The sequence below is a fragment of the Hemicordylus capensis genome, chromosome 11 (genome assembly GCF_027244095.1).
Source record: "Hemicordylus capensis ecotype Gifberg chromosome 11, rHemCap1.1.pri, whole genome shotgun sequence".
NCBI lineage: Eukaryota > Metazoa > Chordata > Lepidosauria > Squamata > Cordylidae > Hemicordylus > Hemicordylus capensis.
The window spans coordinates 28,056,838-28,079,583 of record NC_069667.1 but is presented as its reverse complement, the minus strand read 5'-3'; the positions used below and the strand labels follow the sequence as shown (position 1 = coordinate 28,079,583).

At 45.3% G+C, this 22,746-nt stretch overlaps 1 long non-coding RNA gene across 1 annotated transcript in view; it reads right to left on the bottom strand.

The window, feature by feature from the left end:
* Positions 1–22,382, bottom strand: part of LOC128335287 (uncharacterized) — a 49,396-nt gene extending 27,014 nt beyond the window's left edge. Inside the window, exons 1-2 of the long non-coding RNA XR_008311565.1 lie at positions 22,319–22,382; positions 17,517–17,694 (exon numbers count right to left, since the gene is read on the bottom strand). This is a non-coding gene — a long non-coding RNA (uncharacterized LOC128335287). The remainder of the gene's footprint in view (positions 1–17,516; positions 17,695–22,318) is intronic.
* Positions 22,383–22,746: the final 364 nt, after the last annotated feature.

Here is a 22,746-nt window from a genome sequence, read left to right as displayed (position 1 = left end):
CAACCAGTGACAGCTCTAATTGAAACAAATCACTGCCTGCATCTCTACAGAACGTAAAAGTTAGCAATTCTGAGGAGGCCTCCTTTATCCTCGCTGTGTTTGTGAAACTAGATGAAGTCAAATTTTGTGTAGGGAAGGCTTAGAGCAGCAAGCATGTTTCAAATGCATTAGTTGAAACGTGTGGTTCTGATGGCTCCATCTTGCAGCCGTGCAGCCTTCCTTTCCCAGCCCCTTGCCATTTGCAGGTTTGCCTTCCATTTAAGTTAATCTTTCTTCAGCTGTCAGTGTCAACCCCATTGTCAGAAAGTCCATTCTGGATCAGTTGGAGATCCTCATGGATGGGTTTGTTATTGACTTTAGATGCAGGAGGGCTTTCAGCTGCCCTCGCTCTTCTGTGCTCCATGTTGTGCTAGCAATTTACAAATTTCAGACATGGACTCTCTCTAAAAAAAAAAGCAAGCACTATTTTCTGACAAAATAAGTTATGATGCAGTGAATGTCAGAAAGAATACTCAGTGAAATAAATAATTGGGCCTCACGAATCCATATGCAATTTGCTTTACCTTTATCTCTCTCTGTACACACACTGTGCCAGTTTTACAGGATTATGCTGCATAGATTTGAAGGTTCTGGGTCAGCAACCACTGGACATGCATGTTATAAGCCACACCCTCTCTTAAGGCTGCCCAGATATCATACCCAAGGGTGATTACCCTTCAGGACATCCAGATCCATTTAGGAGCATCTAAATCATTGGTCAGTTTGATCCAATCCCTTCACTTCATAGCATGAGACCCCTTCATCCCTGGGCGCTCACTCATCTGCATGGTGGTGCAGTCCACACAAGCATCTTCTCCTAATGTGTTGCAAGATGAGTTGCTTTTGAGATTGGCAAGGAGTTGTATATTCGTAGAAGGTCATTTGTGCTCACGGCCATAATGGGCAGAATACCAGCTGCCGCTTGGGAACAGCCCTGTGGGTGGGCCAGGGCTGACATTAGGGGCTGACACTTCAAGGCAGGCATGTAGGGATACTGCAGTGAGTGGGACAAATGCCCCTGAGTTGTGGGGACATCCTTTTAACCCCCCCAATTGATGCCAGGTAACACACCGAAGCAGCCTTTGCTGCCATCACTGTCTCCTCCTCCTCCTCTGCTGCCATCCCTGGAAGCCCCAAGCCCCAGCCCCCAGCCCCAGGAATGCCCCCTGCTTCAGTGTGCTGATGTGGTTCGAAGGGCCGAGGCCAGCAGGGCCGTGTGTGTCCGGTGGCTGAGGAGGAAGCGGATCTGGCATGGGAGCCGGCCTAGTGGAGGAGGAGGAGGAGGCGGGGCCAGTGAGGGGCGGGTGGGCGCCTGCAGGGGTGCCCTCCCAGCCTGTCCGGGGTCAGGGAGGTGCCTGCTCAAGGCCTCTTGCACTTGGAGGGCCCACTGCATGCTGGCCCCTCCATGGCGACCATGGCAGAACTCTCTTCAGCTGCCGCTCCTCATCGTAGAAAACAATGCTTAGAATACACTCTGCTCAGTCATTTGCACCTGACATACCGTGTTTCCCCGAAAATAAGACAGTGTCTTATATTAATTTTAGCCCCCAAAAATGCACTAGGGCAATTAGCGGTACATCAGAAATTACTGCTCGGTCTTACTTTCGGGAAAACAGGGTAATCTGCCCCAACTTTTGCTTTCAATGCAATATAGTTTTTTGTTTGGTTTTTTTGGAAGTGCAAGAGTGCCTCCTGAGTCCCTGCTTGCTTTTTATATCCCTACATATCTGGAACGATGAGGCAGCCTTCTACTCAGGCAGTCCATCTCACTCAGGATGGTCTACTCTGACTGGCAGCAGCTCTCCAAGGTTCAGGCAGGAATCTTTGCCAACTCTGCCTGAATTGGCCGAGGATTGGATCAGGGACCTTCTGTATACAAAGTGGATGCTCTGCCACTGAGCAATGCCCTCCACATGACCTCCATCTTCTTCCTTGTGGTGGCAGCACATGCAAAGACCACTTGGACAGATCCACATGGCCAGCATTCTCACTCAGAACCCAAAACTGTCAAATAAATTAGCAAACCAGATTCTGTCCCAAAGAGCCAAATGTATTGTTTTCTGATTATTTTGACCCCCTTTCCCCCCTTGCCTCCACTAATTGGTTGCTAATTGGTTGCTTTTCTGGGGTTTCATCCCATTCTACTGATCTGTATGCTGTCCATCCTGGAATTTCATTAGGGTTCTGTGCAACTAGTCATTCTGCCTGACAGTTTCCTTCTCAGATTTCTGCTCAGTGAATAGAGAGAATAAGAGAACCCAAACACAACTTCTGATTTGTGTTAAGTTCTTCGATGGGCAATATTCCTTCCCCACAAACAACTCAGAGTGTCTCAAATACCAGTGTGAAAAGAGTCTATCATAACAAAATATCAAGCAGACATCCCTTCTTAGGAACTAATTGTAATCAGGATGATTGGCACATCCTGGCAGGGGCAGGCAGCCATGGGTTCAAGAAGCAAAAAGACAGTTTTGGCTGTGTATAAGAATACATTGCACCCAATTCCTTCTGCCAACCTGACCTTTCACTTGCCTCACAGAAGCTGCATTGTCTGTCAGTATTCTGTCACTGACAGAGTCCCCATCAACAGGTGGGATGTTCTCAAACATTCTATGACATTGCAGCAGCTCAGCCAATCACTTGAACTTAGTGGTGTGGGGAGGCTTGCAGGAGATGGGCAACAAATGAAAGCCACTCTTTTTGTTACTACTTTGCCAGTTGTTTTGCTGGATATTTCTTGCACAGAATTTAATATCATGTCTGCGTACATAATTGCAAGTAGGCTTGCAATTTTCCATTCAGAGATTTATGCCAAGAGAAGTCACTTGATCTTCTACCTGTAGTGGAAGCTTTTGTATAACGGAGTTTTCACATGGAGTCACTCGTGCCTGCTGCTTGGAGATAGCAGACAGTGCACACTCTTCACTGCCTCTTTGCTTTGACCCTGAGTAGAAGTTGGATGGGGTGGGGGTGGGGGTGAGAATCGGAGGAGGAAGAGTGTTATAAACAGCAAAGCACTCTGTGCTCAGCAAGGGGCCCCCAAGGGCTGCCATGACTCTTTCTTGCACGCACTTTTCCTAACATTATTGGATATTCTTTTTGGAGAGGAATGTCTAACAAGGGACACTGCTTGATGCTTCGTTCCTGCCCTGAATCTGATATTAGGTTTTGCTTGAAACCACAGAGGAGGATATAGGAGACTACTTATCAGCAGTGGGGAGCTTTTACTTCAAGTCTCTGCAGTTAGGTGACGTGTTACTCACATCAGAGGAGAGCTGGTCTTGTGGAAGCAAGCAGGATTTGTCCCCTTAGCTAAGCAGGGTCCACCCTGGTTGCATTTGAATGGGAGACTTGATGTGTGAGCACTGTCAAAGATTCCCCTCAGGGGATAGAGCTGCTCTGGGAAGAGCAGAAGGTTCCAAGTTCCCTCCCTGGCATCACTAAGACAGGGCTGAGAGAGACTCCTGCCTGCAACCTTGGAGAAGCTGCTGCCAGTCTGTGAAGACAATACTGAGCTAGATAGACCAATGGTCTGACTCAGGATATGGCAGCTTCTGATATTCCTATGTACTCATGAGACAATGGAGCCAGTCCCTGGCAATAACCATCTCTCACAGAAGCCCCATGGAAATGAATGAGTTGGTGATCTAGTGCAAGCACCTTTGCCACTGATTCTGCACCTTTTTTGTCTTGCACAGCAGACCATAAGACCAGGTCCTCTATCCTTTCCTCATACCAATATTCCATCCATGGTGGTGTGGCCAGATCATGCTTGTCTACTCTGCTGTTTAGCCTGACTTGACTGACATGCATTGTTTGTACTCTTCAGTAATTTCTCTGCATGCAGTTATTCTGCAATGTCCTCTTTTTGCAAATTTGAAAACTTTGAAAGTCGTGCAGGGAGGAAGGAAGGTTGCCAGCAGCCTCCTCTTCTCTCCTGGTGCTTCTTGAAAGCTTTGCAAAGAGTGTGGGGAAAGGCACTCCTTGGAAAGCTCACACAAATCAGATTGGTCCAGAAGAGCTATTCTGCTTGCAGAGGTGGTGACGAGTGGCAGCTTGCCACTAGGTTAGAATCTCAATAATCTGCCTCCTGAGATGACTGCCTCCTCTTGCCTCACTCAAGGGCTGCCCCTGGGTGTGTGAGGGTGACCTCATGGCTTAGCTGCATATATATGCCAAGTTACCCTTGTACAAAAAAGCTTACAGCTCAACTGTGATGAGAGGTTGCAATACACACTGGGTTACCACCCTGCCACTTTTACCTGCCTCTTTTGCACTTCATTGACTGCTGCATATAGGGATGCAGAAACTCACAACCCAATATGCCCAAGGTTTTTGGTGCTAGAGATTTTGGGAGAGTGCAGAGGAGGTGGTGGTGGTGTTGGATTGCCGCTTTTAGCAACAGCTACAGCCGTGCCATAACATTTAGTTTGGGCCTATGAATTGGATTGTGGGCAAAGTTGTCAGTCCCATAGATTCTAGTGGGGAGATCAGCTTCAGAGCAAAGAGTGTGGTCTTCAGTGCTTTGTAAGTAGGTCTGAAAATCATATAGGGCAAAATTGACTTATGATGAAATTCCAAATGGAAAGAGCTAGAGATCCCAAAGTCTATTTAATCTGTAAACATTTCCATCTGGTTGCCATACAACATTCCTGGGCCAAGCTGATGAAAAGACCTAGAAAGCCCATTTCCATGTCTCACATTGACAGGCCAGTCTGAATTACACTGTAGCAATCATGCCCTGGTTCTTGCTTTTGGTCAGGTATTAAGTCAACATCAGATGATTCTTCAGACATCTTTCATTTCAAGCGAGTCTCTATTCTGCTAACTGACAATGGACTCGATCGTTCATCAAAGAGATGGCTCCAGCCAGCAAGAATGATCTCAATGCCGAGAAAGAGAAGGAAAGTCCCACAGATGTTGGCCCCGAGTGCAAGGAGAAAGAGAAGATTCTGTCTGGGAGCCGATTAATAGCTTTGTCAGATGTGCACAGACTTTATTGATGATGTCAAAAGCCAAAGGCCTCAAGGGCAATGGTCTGTTTGCCAGGTGGCATCATGTTCCCTGGCATGTTACTCAGAGACAAAAGGCCCTATTGCTCTACCACTTGGTGAAATGATACATTGTCCTTGAGGGAAGTATTAGCAAAGTGATTTGCTACTGCCTATTCCATGGGTGTGAATTCAGGCAAACCAATGAGATGGTGACCGAGGTGGTGAATGCTGATGTGAATATCTTGACATCTTCCAGTTAGTGCATAGCTTCACCATTGTTGATGTGGCAAAGTCACTACAATGTGACTTTTCTCTGCCCTTTCTGTAGGGTGAGCACTTCTTCTGAATATGTGCCCTAGTGTGACAAGTGCTGAGATGTATTACATCCGAATAACTGAGAGCCAAACTATGTATGACATTAAATCTTTCACTGATAGATGATGGTATGAAAGCTTCCCCTTCTGTTGATCAAGGGGTCCTCGACAGGTTCAGCCTGTCCACTGGACAAATCTAGGCCTTTGCTTAGGGCACCGGTTCTTGTGGGGGTGGGGAGTGTGGTGCACAATCAGTAACAGAATATAGCACTGCCAGTTATTTTCTCTCTCTCTCTCTTGTATTGCATCCCTGGATTACTGCACAGGGTTGTAAGCTGTGATACTGCAGGTAGTATGGAATCCTGCACCCTGATCCCCAAAGGGCCTGCACATTTACCCCCAGGACACAGTCTTCTTTACTTGCCGTACCTCAATAAACATCTACTCTCATAAGCTGCACTCCCTCCCTTAACTATGAATTGCCTGCCTCCGCATGTAATTCCAAAAAGAAATAGTCTCAGACTGGATTTCCAAATCCACAGCAGCAATTTTTCATCTCTGAAGTGTGAGAGTTTTGCTGCTATCATAGACTGGGAACTCTCCCCCTCACTGGATCCTCAGACCAGCGTGGGCTAGCCATTGGCTGGTCATCTATGTGGGCTGCTCATTTGACTTGCGAATGAGCAGCCTGAACAACTCAAGTTAAAGCCCTGGATACCTGATGCCCTTAATCCAGAAGGACAATCTTAGGATGCCCCCACACATCTTCAGCTTTGCCTGTCTGCCTTCTCCTCCTGAACTACTTTGCTTGCTTGTCCTGATGGAAATGGGTAGAAAGGTATTAGAGGGTATTTGAAGATGCTGAAAGCTTTCATTTTGGAGATGGCACCCCAAATAGTATTTCCCTAAGAACTGCAAAGGGGAAGGACAGTGCTTTAGGATGCCTTTGTCACATAATTGGTCATTGCACCAATCCCTATCCTCATCTTAGACCTATTTGCATGCCTAGAAACCATAGGGCATCTTTAGCAGACCTGGAACCAAAAAGTTTGAATGAATAAGGATATACATTACTGAACAACAGCTACCACCAACTCAGCCATTCAACTAACATCTGTCTTTATGGACACATTTCTATTAATGTGTCCACCTTTTGGTGGCCATTTCGCTCAATACCTGAACATTATCTATGAACCTTCTCATTTTTCAAACTTTGAGAAACAGTTTTTCAAATACCTACAGAGAGCTAAGGCCATTTCAGTGAAACAAGAATGGAACATTTCTTGTTTGTGTTTATTGTCAAGTGTAAAAACAGTCTTATGGGGTCTCCTAAATTTGCTGAACCACTTTCAAGGTGCTGGAGCTGTGATTTTGGGTCCTCATTTCACTCCCAATCAACATCATTGCTATCTGGAAAAGGAAGCTGGGCCATCAACATGGTTAAAAAAGGATATCTGTTTGTATCTAGGAAGCACTAATTGAAATCCCTGGAATTCAAAGATCAAAGGATGGTGGAAATAATCAGATGTTTGATTTAATGATGTCTTGTTGCAAAATGTCAGCAACATATGTCAAAACTTTGATCGGAGGCACTGCATTGACTGTGCAAATATTTATGTTTTAGGGCATATCTGAATAATGTCATCAAATTATGACGCTCTAGCCCCTCTTCCCTCATTAGGAGCTATATTTGTTTAAACTGCTAATTCCCTTAGCATGCTAATATCCTTGAGTGCATCACTAACTAAACACAATTACTGGTAATGTCACTAGAACAAAATAAAACTGTCAACTAGTTACTCAATTATTAAGATGAAATTTAGGGATTGCGTCAACCCACACCTTGGACTTCTCCCCACAGGCTCCATTCCTGGGCACTACATATTTCTTTGTACTGACTGAGGTTACATTCCAGCAATCTTTTCTGTTTCTCCTAGCTATACGTTTGGTCAGTCCGGACTGACTGTGGCCTTTACCTCTTGCTGTTGCTGGGCACCCACTGAGGGTGTCCACCAAATGTCAGTCCACCAAATAGGGGCGAGTTTCAGTTTTGGAGTCACAACTAGCAGTTTCATTTGGGTGACTCTGGGCCAGTCACGCAGCTGTCAGGCTACCTACCTCACAGAGTTGTTGTGGGGATAAACATAACCATACCGACAGGTACAGTCATCCACATGTTATGTTGGATGCAGGTACAGAGGCACACTTCCTATCTGTATCATGCATTTGAAGGGCCTGTGTTCTGGTTCACTTTCAAAATGAACACAGGTACAGGCATTCACACAAACACGTGTATGAGCATACAGACAACTGCACACTCACACAGCATAATGACTGAATGGGTCATTATGTGTTTGCCCATTTGCTTAAAAATGTGTTTGCTCATTTGCTTAAAAACCGGGGAGGCTTTACATTTTACATCACGAGGAGTGTGTGGGAGAGAGGAGAAAAACTCACCCCTCCCCTCCTTACCTCACTGTGCTCAGCTGCTTTAACCAGTTTTCTCCCTGACCAGTTCCCACATCAGAAGCAACAAACCAACCAGCCAATGTGAATCAAATACCTATTTCCCTAAGCATCTGTGACCAGCTCAGGTGGTGGATTGGGGAGCGTGGGGCGGGGGGGGGGGGCGCTCCCTGATGGGTACAATGAGGCCCTTGGAGAAATCCTCACCTTCCACCTGCAGGCTCTGGGAGTGGACACAAGTGGGTGGCCAGGGAAGATGTGGACCCTCATTGGGGCCAATGGGCTCAAGCCTTGCTACACCTGGGGTGAATGAGCATGGCTACAGAGCAACCCCCCTCTCTGTGCCTGTCAATGTGCTGCATGGGACAACAGGAGGTGGTTGCTTGCTAGGAGAAGGGGGAGAAGGCAAATCCGGGATACAAATGGCAGCAGGGGATTGCCCGTTGTCTGTGGGGAAGAGGCAGTCCTGCTGGGGGATGGGGGGACTGAAGATGTTCCCAGTAAAACCCATGCCGGGAGAGAGTAGAATTGGGCACCATGAAGTAATGGAGAACCTAGTGATCATGGTAAGGCTGGGGACCAGTGAGCCAATGACTCAAGCAACTTAAAGAGGAGAGCTGGTCTGGTGGTAGCAAGCATGACTTGTCCCCTTAGCTAAGCAGGGTCTGCCCTGGTTGCATATGAAAGGGAGACTAAAAGTGTGAGCCCTGGAAGATATTCCTCTCAGGGGATGGGGCCACTCTGGGAAGAGCATCTAGGTTTGTAGTTCCCTCCCTGGCAGCATCTCCAAGATAGGGCTGAGAGAGATTCTTGCCTGCAACCTTGGAGAAGCCGCTGCCAGTTTGTGAAGACAATACTGAGCTAGATGGACCCATGGTCTGACTCAGTATATGGCAGTGTCTTGTGTTCCTATGTAAAGAGGGCAGCGGGGAGGGGAGCACAAAGGAATCTGCCTTATACTGAGTCAGGCCCTTGGTCTATCCAGCTCAAGGTTGTCTGTATCTAGATACCAGGGAGTGAACCAGGGATTGTAAATGTTCTTCCACTGAACTACAGCCCCATCACCTCAGGGGTTTTCTTACAGCACTCACATGTAGACACCCATCCAAATGCAAACCTGGGCATGACTTGCCTGGTGGCAGTGGACCATTCATGCTCACTGCCACCAGACAGGCTCTCCACCCCCAAAAGCAGATGTTTGACCACTGAGCTATGACCCCATCTCCACAGGTGGCATCCCTGAGGGGGGGGGGTCTCCCATCCAGGCACTGACCACACCACACCCCAGCCAGACCTGCTTGCATCAGCTGTGCCGTGGGCCCTCAGACCAGGGCTGCACAACTTCAACCTTCCAGCTGTTTTTATACTACAGCTCCCATCCTCCCCAGTCAGGGATGATGGGAGTTGTAGTCCAACATCTGCAGGAGGGCCAAGGCTGTGCAGCCCTGCCCTAGGTCATGCTGTGGGACCTGCCCTGGCTGTAGATGAATAAAGGCACTGAGCTCCAGCTATTGTGACTGGACCCTTGTGTCACCCCCACACGCTACCTAGCTCCCCTCTGGGTCCCTTTGGTGTGCAGATAGCCTGGCGGGAGGACGAAATGCCCACCATGTTCTTTGAGCTGACCCTCCGAATTTGGGCCGGAATGGCTGCAGACTGACAAAAAGGGAGTGGCTCCGTGATCAGTCCGTTCCAGTCTGTCCCACCCCTCTCACCGAGACACATGCAAATGGAGCCCCATCTTTCTGGCTGAACAACGCTGCAAATAGAAATCAGAAAGCTGTGTGCTTGCGATGCGAATGCAGTCCTCGTCTCCCCCCTCAGGAGCATCCTTGCAAAGGAAACTTGAAAGCTTCTCTTTTCCTTATCTACCTCTTTCAGTTCTCTGCCTTTCAACATCCTCAAACTCTAATTTCTCACACATTTCTAATTATTTGGTGTTACTGCTCAGATGCTACTCTGTTAATGGAAACATGCATAATTTTTTTTTAAAGGAAAAGAAAAAGAGAACAGTTCTGAGAGACAGCAAGGCCCCTTTGTGGCTTCTTGCCTTTCTAGTCTTGGGAAGGGAGAGACGTTCTCCATTAGGCTGAGTTTTCTATTTCCTTGGCTTATATGGGTCAGAGGATTCTATTGGCTTTGATCAGGCAATTACAAGAATACAATGCAAGACGTATAATTGACAATGGGGAGAAAAGACGACCACAGCCAGTGTTTGAAAGCACTGGCTGGCTTTTCCATGGACAAATCACAGGACATTTGTAGAGGTGGGTTCAAAGGTCCCCCTCCTAGCTTGTTAGTTCTTGCTTAATTAAAAACTGTGCATTGGGACCACAGTGGCATTTCACGGCACTCTCAAAAGAAAACAGGACTGCATCTATGTCATCTGCTGAAGCAGACTTTGGGGTCATCGAGCTCATTATCATCTCTTCTGACTGGCCGAGGCTCCTGGAATTTTACTCAGCCCTCCCTGGAGATGCCACGGACTCTACTGGGGACCTTCTGCACCCTAAGCAGGGAAGCAATGGCCCCACCACAAGCAGATGGGTGTGAACAGGAAGCTGGGGCAGACAGTTCCTTAAGGCCTATCCTGTCTTTGCACTGGATACATATCCTGGTGGCTATAGGCTACCAACAGAGGCAGGATACTTCCACATGCCAGTTGCAGGGCAGCAGGGACAGGAGAAGGGGCATGCTTCCACCTCTTGCCTGTGGCTTCCCAGAGGCATTTGATGGGCCACTGTGGGAAACAGGGTGCTGGACTCAAAAGGCCACGGGTCTCATCCAGGAAGGCTCTTCTTGTTTTTGTATGAATGCCTACATCCCCCACCCCCCGGTTGACATTATGATACAGCTTTTACATGTTGCTCTCATATAGAGAATGGTTCTTCCAAATTCACTTTCTTACAAAAATTGCCAACATGTAACACATTTTACTATTCTTATATTATTTTATTTCTACATTTCTATCCCACTCTTCTACCAAGGAACCCAGAGAGGTATACATGATTATGTTTCTCCTCACAACAAGGTTTATGATTATGTTTCTCCTCACAGCAAGGTTGTGAGAGAAGTGACTGGCCCAGAGCCACCCAGCAGGGGCGGAGGGAGGCCAGTGGCAGCCTGGGTCCAGCTCACCACCATGGCCCCTAGACCCGCCCCTTGTGTCTGACAGCAGATGCTAAGCCCCACCCCCTGCATCTGACTTCAGATGCCGGGGTGTATCTTTGCTTTGCTCACCCAGCAAATTTCATGGCTGAATGGAGATTTGAACTTGGGTATCTCTGGTCCTAGTTCAACACTCTAACCACCACACCATATGGCTCTCCCCCCCCCCCACATGTTACCAAGATCAACAAATCAGTGATCCTCTGTTCCACCTCAGGAGACATTTTTATTTTCCAATGTTGAACTATTCAACACTCTGCCAGTATTGAAGCCTGAAGAAGTCATGACTACAGTATCTTGATAGCCATGGAACAGGACTGAGTTGAGACTCATATACATTTCCATGGCTTCTCTGGATTGTGTCCAAAAATTTGGGTGTGTAAACCTTTCTTTTACATCCTCGGTTATAATATAATTCAGCAAATACTCTGTACTTCCAAGAGTCAAATGATACCTTCCTAAGAATATTACTAAGGGAAGATCTTTTTGGGTCATCAGCATCATCTCTCTGAGACATATTTAAACAGAGTCAATGAATGTATTCATTTGCATCAAGTGTCCTTGAAGTCAACTCCATGGAAATTGGTTCTTCCTTTGGGGAATGATGGGAGATTCTGCCTTTTTTTAAAAAAAAAATCTATCTCCTCTTTTGCTGAAGTACTCTTTTTAAAAATGCAGAAGATCTGTACAGGAATAAAATATCCTTCTGGGTGATCATCCCAATGTCACTTTGAGACCTGCAGCTCGGCACATTTCATGCAAATAAATTTTAATTTTTCAATTTGGACTCAACTCTTTAAACTGATACTGAAGCACATTGATTGACTTAATTAGAAGTAAAGTTACCCATCTAACATTTTAGATGGAGAGTACATAAGCTCATGCCCTAGGTAACATAGTCCCTGTTTTTATTATTATTGTATGATAATTCCCTTGGCTTTTTCTTTCTTTAAGAAGCTCTCACTGGGCTAAGTAATTGGTAGTTTCTCATGCATGTTTTAATAGTCTTCAGAAAAGATTTCCTAACAAATGCCATCTAGCCGGGAAGACTATTTGAACTGCTTTTATTTCTACAGAAGATTTCCCAAGGTGGCTAATTAATTACAAGGTATAAGAATCTTTTTAAAGTCACTTGGAAAAAAAAAAAGAATGCATAAGAAAGACAGTTATGGTTCATTGTTCCCATCTTGAACCGACTCTAATAATGCACACAGAGGATGCCAAAAGTACTGTTTTAATATTTCTACTACAATGTTCCCCTGTTCAAAAGTGCCATTAAGGCTAACACTGTATTCTTTGATTTTTTTGATCACTTAATAGTAAGTGGATGGGATGAAAGGTTTATCACTCAGAACATTTTTGTAACTTGCAATTGCCTAAAAGGTGTATTACTCTATCACATATTGTATTTAAAATTACAGAAGTCATCTAGGGACACAGCAAAACGTTGCCATGAATAATCTCTGATTAATGTATTATGTATTTCTGATAGTAAGGTGCATGTGAATGCAGGAAAAAGGAAACCAGCCTGGTTGCAGCCCCTTGATTGGATGCAACTTATCAGCCAGGTTACGTCAACAATTTTCAGAGGAGCAAAAAATTATGAAACAATTTTCAAAGGAGCAGAAAATTATATCAGCATTTTCAGGGGAGCAGAAAATCTCTGATTAATGTGTTGCTGTATTTCTGACAGTAAGGTGCTTGTGACTGATGGAAATGGGAAATCAGTCCCATCACAGCCCCGTGATAGCTAGAATGACACATCCATTGGGTTAGGGCAATGATTTTCAGAGCAGCAGCAGCTGTGACGTTTTCCTGGGAGGATGAATGGGAAATGATGGTTGTAGCAGAATTAATTTCAGTGAGAATCTGAGTTCTGCCAAGTTCTTGGGCTTCTTAGGTAGCTAATAAATAGCAGGAACCCGGCAGTAGTACAAAAGGGCCGTGCAGCTGGAAAAATCGTTATATAGAAACACAGGAAGTTGCCTCAGATCGAGTCAGACCCTCAGTCAGTATTGTCTACACTAACTGGCAGTGGATCTCCAGGTTTCCATGCATGAGTGTTACCCGGAGATGCTGCCAGGGATTGAACCTGGGACCTTGTGCATCCCAGAAGATGCTCTACTAATGAGCTACGACTCCATCCCTAAGGAGCATATTTTACAGCAGACAGCGCTCACATGTAGCCACTCATCCAAATCCAAACCAAGGCACACCATCCTTAGCAAAGGGAGCAATTCATGCTCACAATACTAGATCAGCTGTTTACCCTTGGTAAACACTGGCCTTAGTTCAAATACTGTCACACCACAACCATGGATGTGCAGCTTGGGACTGTGTGGTTGAGAAATACAGTCCCAGCTACACTAAAACATGATGGCTCCAGGAAAGATCTGAACAGCTCATATGAAGCTGGAAGCTCAGTTCATATGAGCTGCAAGGAGAGACCTCCACTTGGCATGTCAAATTCTAGAGGCCCCAGAGGAACACATTTGCAAACAATAGTGGCAAACTGCTGTAGGATACAACTGCAAAACTTGAAACACTTTTTTGCAAATTTTGTGTGTGGGGAGTGTCGTCCCCCCCCCCCGGATTTTTAAGTTAGTTTCATGGAAATCTGACAGGGATAGAAGTCCAGTGAACTGCACCCATAGAGCTTGCTTGTTTCTTCATCACCCTGTTGAAGTCTGAACTTCCTGACTGTAAAAGTACTCAAAAATACTGCCAAGGTTTATTGGAAGGCATCATTCCCCATGATTTTCCATTGGGAGATAGTTTACACATTTTCCAGGAAATTCATGAATTTTCCCCAGGGTTTTTTATTTTTCTGCTAGTGTGGGTGAGGTTCTCTGATCCTACCTGTCAAATGGTATGTTTCTATCTTTAGTGGTTTGATCTGGGGATTTCATGTCAGTGAATGAGGCACAAGAAGCTTTATATAGATAGATGTTTTCCACTCATTCTTTATTCTCCCAAGAGCATTTCTGTAATATCATATCTGTGGTATTTAAGAACATAAGAACAGCCCTGCTGGATCAGGCCCATAGTTCAGCATCCTGTTTCATACCGTGGCCCACCAGATGCCTCTGGGGAGCCCAAGAGCAAGAGGCATGCACATGCCCTCTCTCCTGCTGTTACTCCCCTGCAACTGGTACTCAGAAGCATCCTGCCTCTGAGGCTAGAGATGGTCCACAGCCACCAGACTAGTAGCCATTGATAGACCTGTCCACCATGAATCTAAGCCCCTTTTAAAGCCATCCAAGCTGGTGGCTGTCACCACATCTCGTGGCAGAGAATTCCACAAGTTGATTATTCCTTATGTGAAAAAGTACTTCCATTTGTTGGTCCTAAATTTCCTGGCAATCAATTTCATGGGATGACCCCTGGTTCTAGTGTTATGTGAGAGGGAGAAGAATTTGATTTTGATCTGTGTTTATTTACACGCAAAAATGCAGAAAAGACCTAGATTTCATTTTTATTCCAAAGTGGATGATAGGTTGTCTTGAAAGGGCCATTAACAAACATAAACATAGCAAAAGCCATTAGCAAAATGAAGATCTCGACTTATTTTATGTTATATTAAAACCTTCATTGCCAAAGGTCAATGTTAGCCCTTGAAGCTGATAAATGTTTCTTGAGAGACACTGGCCAAAATCATGCATCAAGGATATTACATTGCTATTATGAAGTTTGAGGTTTTTTAAAAACACAAAATCAATAATCTATGACCGCTTAAGCTCGGAGTGACTCACACTGTGATTCAGAGGTGACAAGATAAACCCCTTGGAAAGGAATTCGCAAGTAACCTTATCAGCAGAGGAAAAGGAAGAAGAGCCCACCTGTAATCTCTCACCCTCTCTGAAGGGTATCATGATGCAGCATTTCTTAATAAAGAGTAGAAGGTTAATACTGGCAGGCCTGAAGTGCTCAGCAGTTCTGCAGCACATCAAGTGGAGGGAATGTGCATTGGGAGATTTGCTTTCTGCACCTTGCAATCAACCATCTTTTCCATCTGCAGCCTGTTCCCCCTCCCCAGACGTCGGAAGAAGCGGCACTCCGAGTTATTTCCCATCAAATGGGATTAACTTTGTTCTAGGTGGAACATTCTTGATTTCTCCGCGCCAGGCTGCTAAGCAGGCTGGGCTGTGTGTCATGCACAAGTGCACGCTACAAACCATCAAACTCATTCCATTTGTGACAAGAGCTGGAATTGGGCTTGTTCTCTTGAGGATGTTCGACCCATGTATTAATCTGATGTGTGCTTCCTTCCAGTCTGCAGAAATTCCATTGTATATCATTACTGCCACTCCTCCTTCACTGTGTGCCTCTTCAATTTTTCCTTGGCAACTACACACACTTGTTCTTCCATTCCTCTTCTCTTCTGCTTCCTTTTATACCCCCCTGCCCCATTTCTTTCCCCTTATAGTCCATGAGCCAGGCCCACACATTCTGGACATCCACCCCATCTCGGGGGGGAAATGCTTATAGTGATTGTTTTGGCAGTCTACTCACCCCCCACCACCACCCGAGGTGATAGCACTGTTGCACTGACAGCCCTCTCTCAGTTATCACCCCTTTCTTTATCTCTGCCCCCAAAGAATTAGGACACAGTTGCAGTCATTTTTGCATGGAAGAAAGGGTTGGCATTAGGGGTAAGAATGAACAAATTGTTCTACTCTTTCCATGGAGTAATCTTTGGAGCACATTCCTGCCAGGTTTTATTTCCATTCCTCTGACAACATTGATAATCTTTTATAGTAGTTTTTGTGTTTTAAAGACTTTTAAAAGTATCCAAAACACCCTTGAAAATTTGGCCACTGCAGGCTCGATGGTCAGGACAGTAAAAGCCTTTCTCCCTCCCCTTCTCTAGGGGTGTAGATATTGTCAATAATCACCATAAACATTTATCCCCCCAGATGGAACCAATCACTGGCCTATGACCCCATTCTCTCAGGGGAATATTTATTCATTGATTGATTGATTCAATTTTTATACCGCCTTTCAAAAATGGCTCAGGGCAGCTTACAATTAAAACAAAACCACTAAAATCAGTTAACAATTAAAACAGAAATTATAAAACAGTGTAAAACAACAACAATTAACAATTAAAACATCATAAAACAGCAATTAAACAATCAGAACAATTTTTTAAAAACCCAAAACAGGTTACAACATTAAAACCAATTACAACTATTTAAAAACCCTGGAAGGCCAGGCCAGGTATTAAGGGCTCTCCTGAAGACCAATAAAGAATTCAAAATGCAAATTTCTGCAGGGAGTGCATTCCACAGTCCAGGAATGGCTACAGAGAGGGCACGCTTCTGAGTTGCCACCAGACACGCCGGTGGTACCTGCAGATGGACCTCTTCAGACCTTAACGTGTGGCAGGGATCACGCAGAAAAAGGCGCTCTCTGAGGTAACCTGGATCTAAGCTGTTCAGGGCTTTAAAGGTAATAAGCAGTACTTTGTATTTTGCCCAGAAACATATTGGTAGCCAGTCTAGCTGTTTCAAAATAATATGGTCTCTCTAGGTTGTCCCAGAGACCAATCTTGCTGCCACATTTTGAACTAGCTGAAGATTTCTGAACTACTTAAAAAGGCAGCCCCACAAAGAGCATATTGTAGTAGTCAAGCTGGAGGTTACCAGCTGATGCACCACTGTTTTGAGGTCATCGTCCTTAAGGAATGGACACAGCTGTTGAATCAGCTGCAACTGATAGAAAGCACTCCTGGCCATAGCCTCCACCTGAGATACCAGGGCGAGGTCTGGGTCCAGGAGTACTCCCAAGCTGCGCATCTGCTCCTTCTGGGGGAGTGTAACCCCATCCAGCACAGGGAGATGTAACTCATCCCTCAGATTCTGAGCCCGCACAATGAGCACCTTCATCTTGCTTGGGTTCAGTCTCAATTTGTTATCCCTCATCCAGCCCATTACTGTCTGTAGGCAGGCATTTAGAGAATGAACACCATTTCCTGATGATGCAGATGAAAAGGAGAAGTAGATTTGGGTGTCATCAGCATACAGATGACACCCAGCACCAAGCCTCAGTTTCAGCCCCCCTGAAGATGTTGGACTACAACTCCCATAATCCCTGACGGTTGTCCACTGTGATTGGGCATGATGGGAGCTGTGGTCCCAAAACAGCTGGAGGGCTGACATTGTGCAGCCCTGGTATGCATGGTTCTTTCCCACCCCCATTGTGTCGATTGATCTGAGGTCACCCAATGAGCATCAGCACTGAGTGAGGATCTGAACCTGGAGTTTACCACACAACACTGCTACCATCTACCAAGTGAGAGATACATTTTGGGCTTGTCAGTATGCCTAAAAACAGGCTAAATATTACCTACAATAGGAAGCGTTCCATGAGGCCATTAATCCTGTTCCTTGGAGACAGAATGTGCCTTAGGCACAGGTGAAGGTGTCTGTCATGATCTGCTGTATCTGCCTAGCAAGGGTTTTGATGGCATTTCCCTCCTCTATGCAGTTGCTTTGAAGAGAGGGGAAAAACAGATCCTTACTTTTGTGCTTACCTGTTTCTTAGCAAAACTCTTGCTACTGCTGTCGATGGAAATTTTGAATGGGAAGCACAACTTCATGATGAGCTCCTACATTAGCTGCAAGACTGCGTTGAATCAAATGACTTATTAACATCTGTTCTGCTTCTTTAAGAATCTCATCAGCTCTCCTTGCAGTGCGGTTTCATTCTTTCTGTTCCAAAAAAGAGAGATGTAATCAAACTTCTTAAGTTCTCAGTCTGACCTAATTTCAGTCCGGACTGCACAACTGGTGCCCTGTATGGCAAACATTGACCACCAGGCAGATAATGGAGCCTTCCAGTTACTTGGATGTCTCCTCCTCCATTTTCACAGCCCCAGCCAAGCAGCGGACACAGGTCACATCTGCCCCCCAGGTAGACCACCATATATGGCTGGTGCCATGACTGCAGATCCAGAACACACCACCCCAACAATTGGGAGAGAGGCAGACAATTCAGGAGATGAGACAGGGTGGGAAGACCCGGAGACCCAGATCCTAGGCATTTCCATGCTGCCAGGAGTCAAGATCCCCCACACCAGGAGAAGCACGAGGACTGAGCCAGCACCCACACCACAACCTCTGACTTGGAGGAGTCACTTGAGGACTTGCCAGCCCAAGTAGAGATTTCCAAGCACTGTCAGAGCCAGCATATAAAAAAATGGGGGTGGGGGTGCCTTTAAATAAAAGTGTCTCCCCCGGAGACAGGCTAGGCTCTCCAGTCTACCTGGGCAGCAGCTGTAAAAACTTGCAGTCACCTCTAAGGAAATGCTGGTGCAACACCAGTCTCATAAGAACATAAGAAAAGCCCTGCTTCATGCAGTAGTCAATCAGGTGCCTCTGGGAGGCCTGCAAGTGGGAGAAAGAGGCCAGTGCCCCTTTCCATTACTGCTCCCTAGCATGCCTCCTATGAGCCTGATGGGAATATACACCTGTCTAGGCTAGTAGCCATTGATCTTCCCGTCCTCCATGAATTTGTCTAATTCCCTTTTAAAACTGTCTACAATGGTAGCCATCACCACAACTGAAGTGAATTTGACTCCATGTTACATCTCAGACTGTTCTGCTCAATTCATCTCTGGAGCTATCCAAGGTCCTGATCCATTTCCCTTGGAGCTGCCCAAAGTCTCTCTCTCTCTCTCCTGGATTCTTGCCTTGGTCATCTTGGAGCAGGACAACTGGTTGGTTGCCTTCAGCTTAGTAGTTGTATAGGCCTGCTTGGTATTCAAAATGATATTCCAAGAGCAGGCCTGCTTAACCTACAATGCTCAGTTCAACCACTAGCCATTTGCTTCATTTCTGATAATTATCCACTAAAAACTAGTGTGGGCAGCAAGTGAAATTCAAAGGGCATTTCAGGATTTCTTTCCAATCTTGAGAATTTTCAAGGGACATTAAATGATTTTGTATAAGGCAAGTGAGATTTCTTAGAGGTTTCTGCACATCCTTAAAAAGAAGTCCTTGATCTAGCAAGATGATAAACTTTGAAAGAAGAATTTCTTGAAGAAAGCAAGTCTTCTTTTGGGAAGGAGAGTGCATCTTGTTCTCTTTGTGCCAATTGTTCCCTTTGCTAAGCAGGGTCCACCTTTTTCTGCATTTGTATGGGTGACCACATGTGAGAACACTGTAAGATATTCCCCTTAGGGTGTGCTTCTTCTGGTGTGGGGGGTCCATTCCCCGTAGGGGATAAGGCTGTAGCTCAGTGGAAGAGCATCAGCATGCAGAAGGTCTCAGGTTCATTCCCTGGCATCCCTAGATAGAGCTGGGAAAGACTCCTGCCTGAAACTTTAGAGAGCTACTGCCCATCAGTGTGGACTGAGCTAGATGGACCAATGGTTTGATACAGCATAAGGCTGCTTCCTATGTTCCTGTGTAAAGCCTGACTTCACTTCTGAATATGTATTTTTGTTGGCTGGATAAATTTTCTGAAGAATTTAATATAACTCCCAGGTGGATATACTTCTCGCTGCCCAGATCACAGGCCTTCTGAATCCTGAGCACCATGACTTCAGCCTTATCTGTATTCAGCTTCAGTTGGCTCACTCATGGCTATGGATCTGAGTGAGCTACATCCAGTCCCTGACCAGATACAAGCCAACTACAGACAATACGTGCACAGACCCCCAATTAAATGATTGCCTGGAAATTTGAACCAAAACAGATGCTCAGGGAATAATGAATAAGGCCAAATACATTTCCTAATGTTTAATGGCCAGCTGAGTGCTAATGGTTTAAGGCAAAGCCAGGAGGCCCAAAACCCTAAATGGTCATCAATTCTTTAGGAAAGATCTCAGCCAAATATGAGTTGCTGTCCTTAAATGAGCCTTCCATACAGATTAGCCTTTCTGTTTGGTTCCAATCTTTCCTACTTAACTCTGGGCCTTTTGTAAACATAATGGGTCCTCATCTTTGATTCTGGACTCTATTTGCATCTACGTCTATACAAAGCCCACAGACCCACTATGAATCCACAGATGTGTGTCATGTTAGAAAAGCCGCATAACTCATAACTCAGAAGACTTCATAACTCAGAAGAGGCAGGACCAGTATCAGACCCAGACCCAGGTCCCGACAAAGGGCTAGAGCCTGAAAGATCCAAAGATATGCATTGAATTCTGGTTATCTATCCTGATTAAGCAGAACACTTTGATCAGAATTGCCCTGAAATTCTGGGTTCACACAATCAGCTCCATTTGTCTAATAGATCTTGATTAACTTTTTAACCAGGATCCTTGTGGTTGTGTGAACCCAGCCCATATTAATCAAGTGGTACTCCCATTGATAGTGACCATGTTCACATGCTAAGAGAACATTTGCTTTGCAACCATCCTTTTCCCATGCCCAGACCAGCACATGATAAACATGGCCCTGTGAAATGAGCCCTGTGAGGGGCTTCTCCTACTTGAGATAGATCCCAGCCCTCTTTCTTCTGACAGCCATCATTCTTTGGGAAAAGACTTGCACAGCCCCTTTGTGTAAACTCAGCTGCTTGGAGCCCAATTAAATGTAAAATGATGGCTTTCAAGACGGGAAATAAGGAGGAAGTGCTTTTCACTTGATTGGCCAAATTGTATATGAAGATGCATTCCCAGAGGGTGTATAGAGCTATTTTGGTACCAGCATGCAACACTTTAGTGGCCCATTTTTATCTCCTAGTTTAGTCAACATCAAAAACAATTATGGCAATTATGAAAGGCCTTGGCTGGCTTCCCTGTGGGAAATTCCAGGAGAAAATTCAAATCTCACACTTTGCTTTAAATATTCCCATTATTATCATCACCGTCATTTTTTTAAGGGTCACTGACAGCTCACATTTCAAAGAACTCTTTCCCAAGTGGGAAAGAGCTGACAAAATCATGGGATTTCCCCAAAGCTCTTATGCACTGATCCAGTGAGCAGAAATGGAGATTCCCAGATGTCCGGCCTAAATGTTCGATAATTAGAGGTTTCAGGCTCACTATATGTGATGGCTGCCTTCTGGAAGCAGTGGGCTAGATTGCCTCTTCTGAGTCAGATCCAAAGTCCCTAGATGTGGCTGGGGTCATTACTCCAATTCTCTGGAATGCTGGTGATTGAGTGAAACTGATTGCCAGGAAATTTAGGACTAACAAAACAAAAGGAAGTACTTTTCCACTGTCAACTGCCATGTGCCAACTACACCCCCCCCGCTTCTTTCTTTTTTAAAAATGAAAGCTGGGGATCCATTTTAGGGTTAGGATATGGCAACTTCGAATCCCCATTGCTTCCTATGGCAGAAATGTTCAAAATCAGTAAAATCTAAAAATAAATCATTAAAAATCAACCAAGTGTCCCACTGCCTTGAAATCCGGGTGGTAGGTGGCATCCATGGGGACCTACCCAACACCCAAACTTGGTGCCCCTAGAGCCTTGCTAAGTGGTCTGAATTGGTCCAAATCCAAATTGAATCAAAAATACAAATCAAATCTGGGGTGATTTGGTGGGGGTAGATTTGGATACAAAACAAATCAGGGTGATTTGTTTTGGACACAAATTGAATTAAAAAAAAACAATTTGTGCACATCCCTAGTAGTGAGCATTCCCCACCCCCAAACAAAAATTGCCTGCTTCCCCTTCTGCTTCCTCATCTATCAGACTTTACAGCAAAGTGTCAGACAATAGAGTCATAGTATCTTAGGGTCCTATTCAGGGGTGTAGCAAGGTTGGAGTGGGCCAAGAGACAAGATTTTAAAATGCCCCCCACCCCACTGAAGCTCGGCTCATTAAGTAAAGAAATCTTAAATGAGGCTGAATAGTGCTAACAAAAAGCATAGTAAAAACCTATGTGCCACACCAGAATATCATCCTAAATTATTGTTGAAAAGGTTTTGTAAATTGTGGACGATGCAAGTCATTTAATGGTACTCGAGAAAGAGATGCTGGTCTGGTAGCTCCAGGTCTGAACACCCACATCAGTTTCGGAGGATGAATACAACTGAAGGGAGCCTGGGCAGGTGCACGTCTGGGGGAGTTAGTCATGTGACTTGCCTCTGGGAGGCCCCCCCAAGGCAGTGGGCCCCCAGACAACTGTCTCCCCTTGCCCTATTATAGTTATGCCCCTGGTCCTCCTATTAGCTTGAATTAATTTTTTTGAAAGTCCTGTGGGATGCTGTGCTAGGGTTAGATAATGACAGTTGCTTCTGCCCTCTGCTAAATATAAGGTAATCACCACTTTTAGAAGTGCCTCTTTGGGCAGTTAGCAGGAGTATCAATGCATGCAAGCAAGACATTGCAGTCCCTCCCCCCAATTAATAGCACTTATATTGCCAACTTTTCTCACCTCTGCTTCTCGCTCATTCCGCTTCGGAGGGATGTGGCTCAGAATTAAATAGCTGCCATCATCTGTTCATGGGACTTGCTGTGAACAAGTCAGTGGAGGGAAACCAGGAGGGAATCTGGAGACACAGACTGGCATTTTGCCTCCGACTGTGAATTGGGTGAGTCCTTTTTCGGCGGATGGCACTGCCAGTCCTGGCTTGAACAAAATGTCTTGGCTTCCTGCCCGCTTCACAGGCCTTGCCTGTTCCTTTTTGCTTAGTGCCAAATTCATGCAATTAGGTCAGAAGGATGCTGTCATTTCATGGAGCAGATCACACAAAGAATAATAGGAAAGCATTTTTTTATTTTTTGCATGAGAGCCAGGTGGGTAAATACTTCTATTTTCTGCAAAAGCATCCCCCAAAGGGTACGCCAGGGTCTATGAGGGTT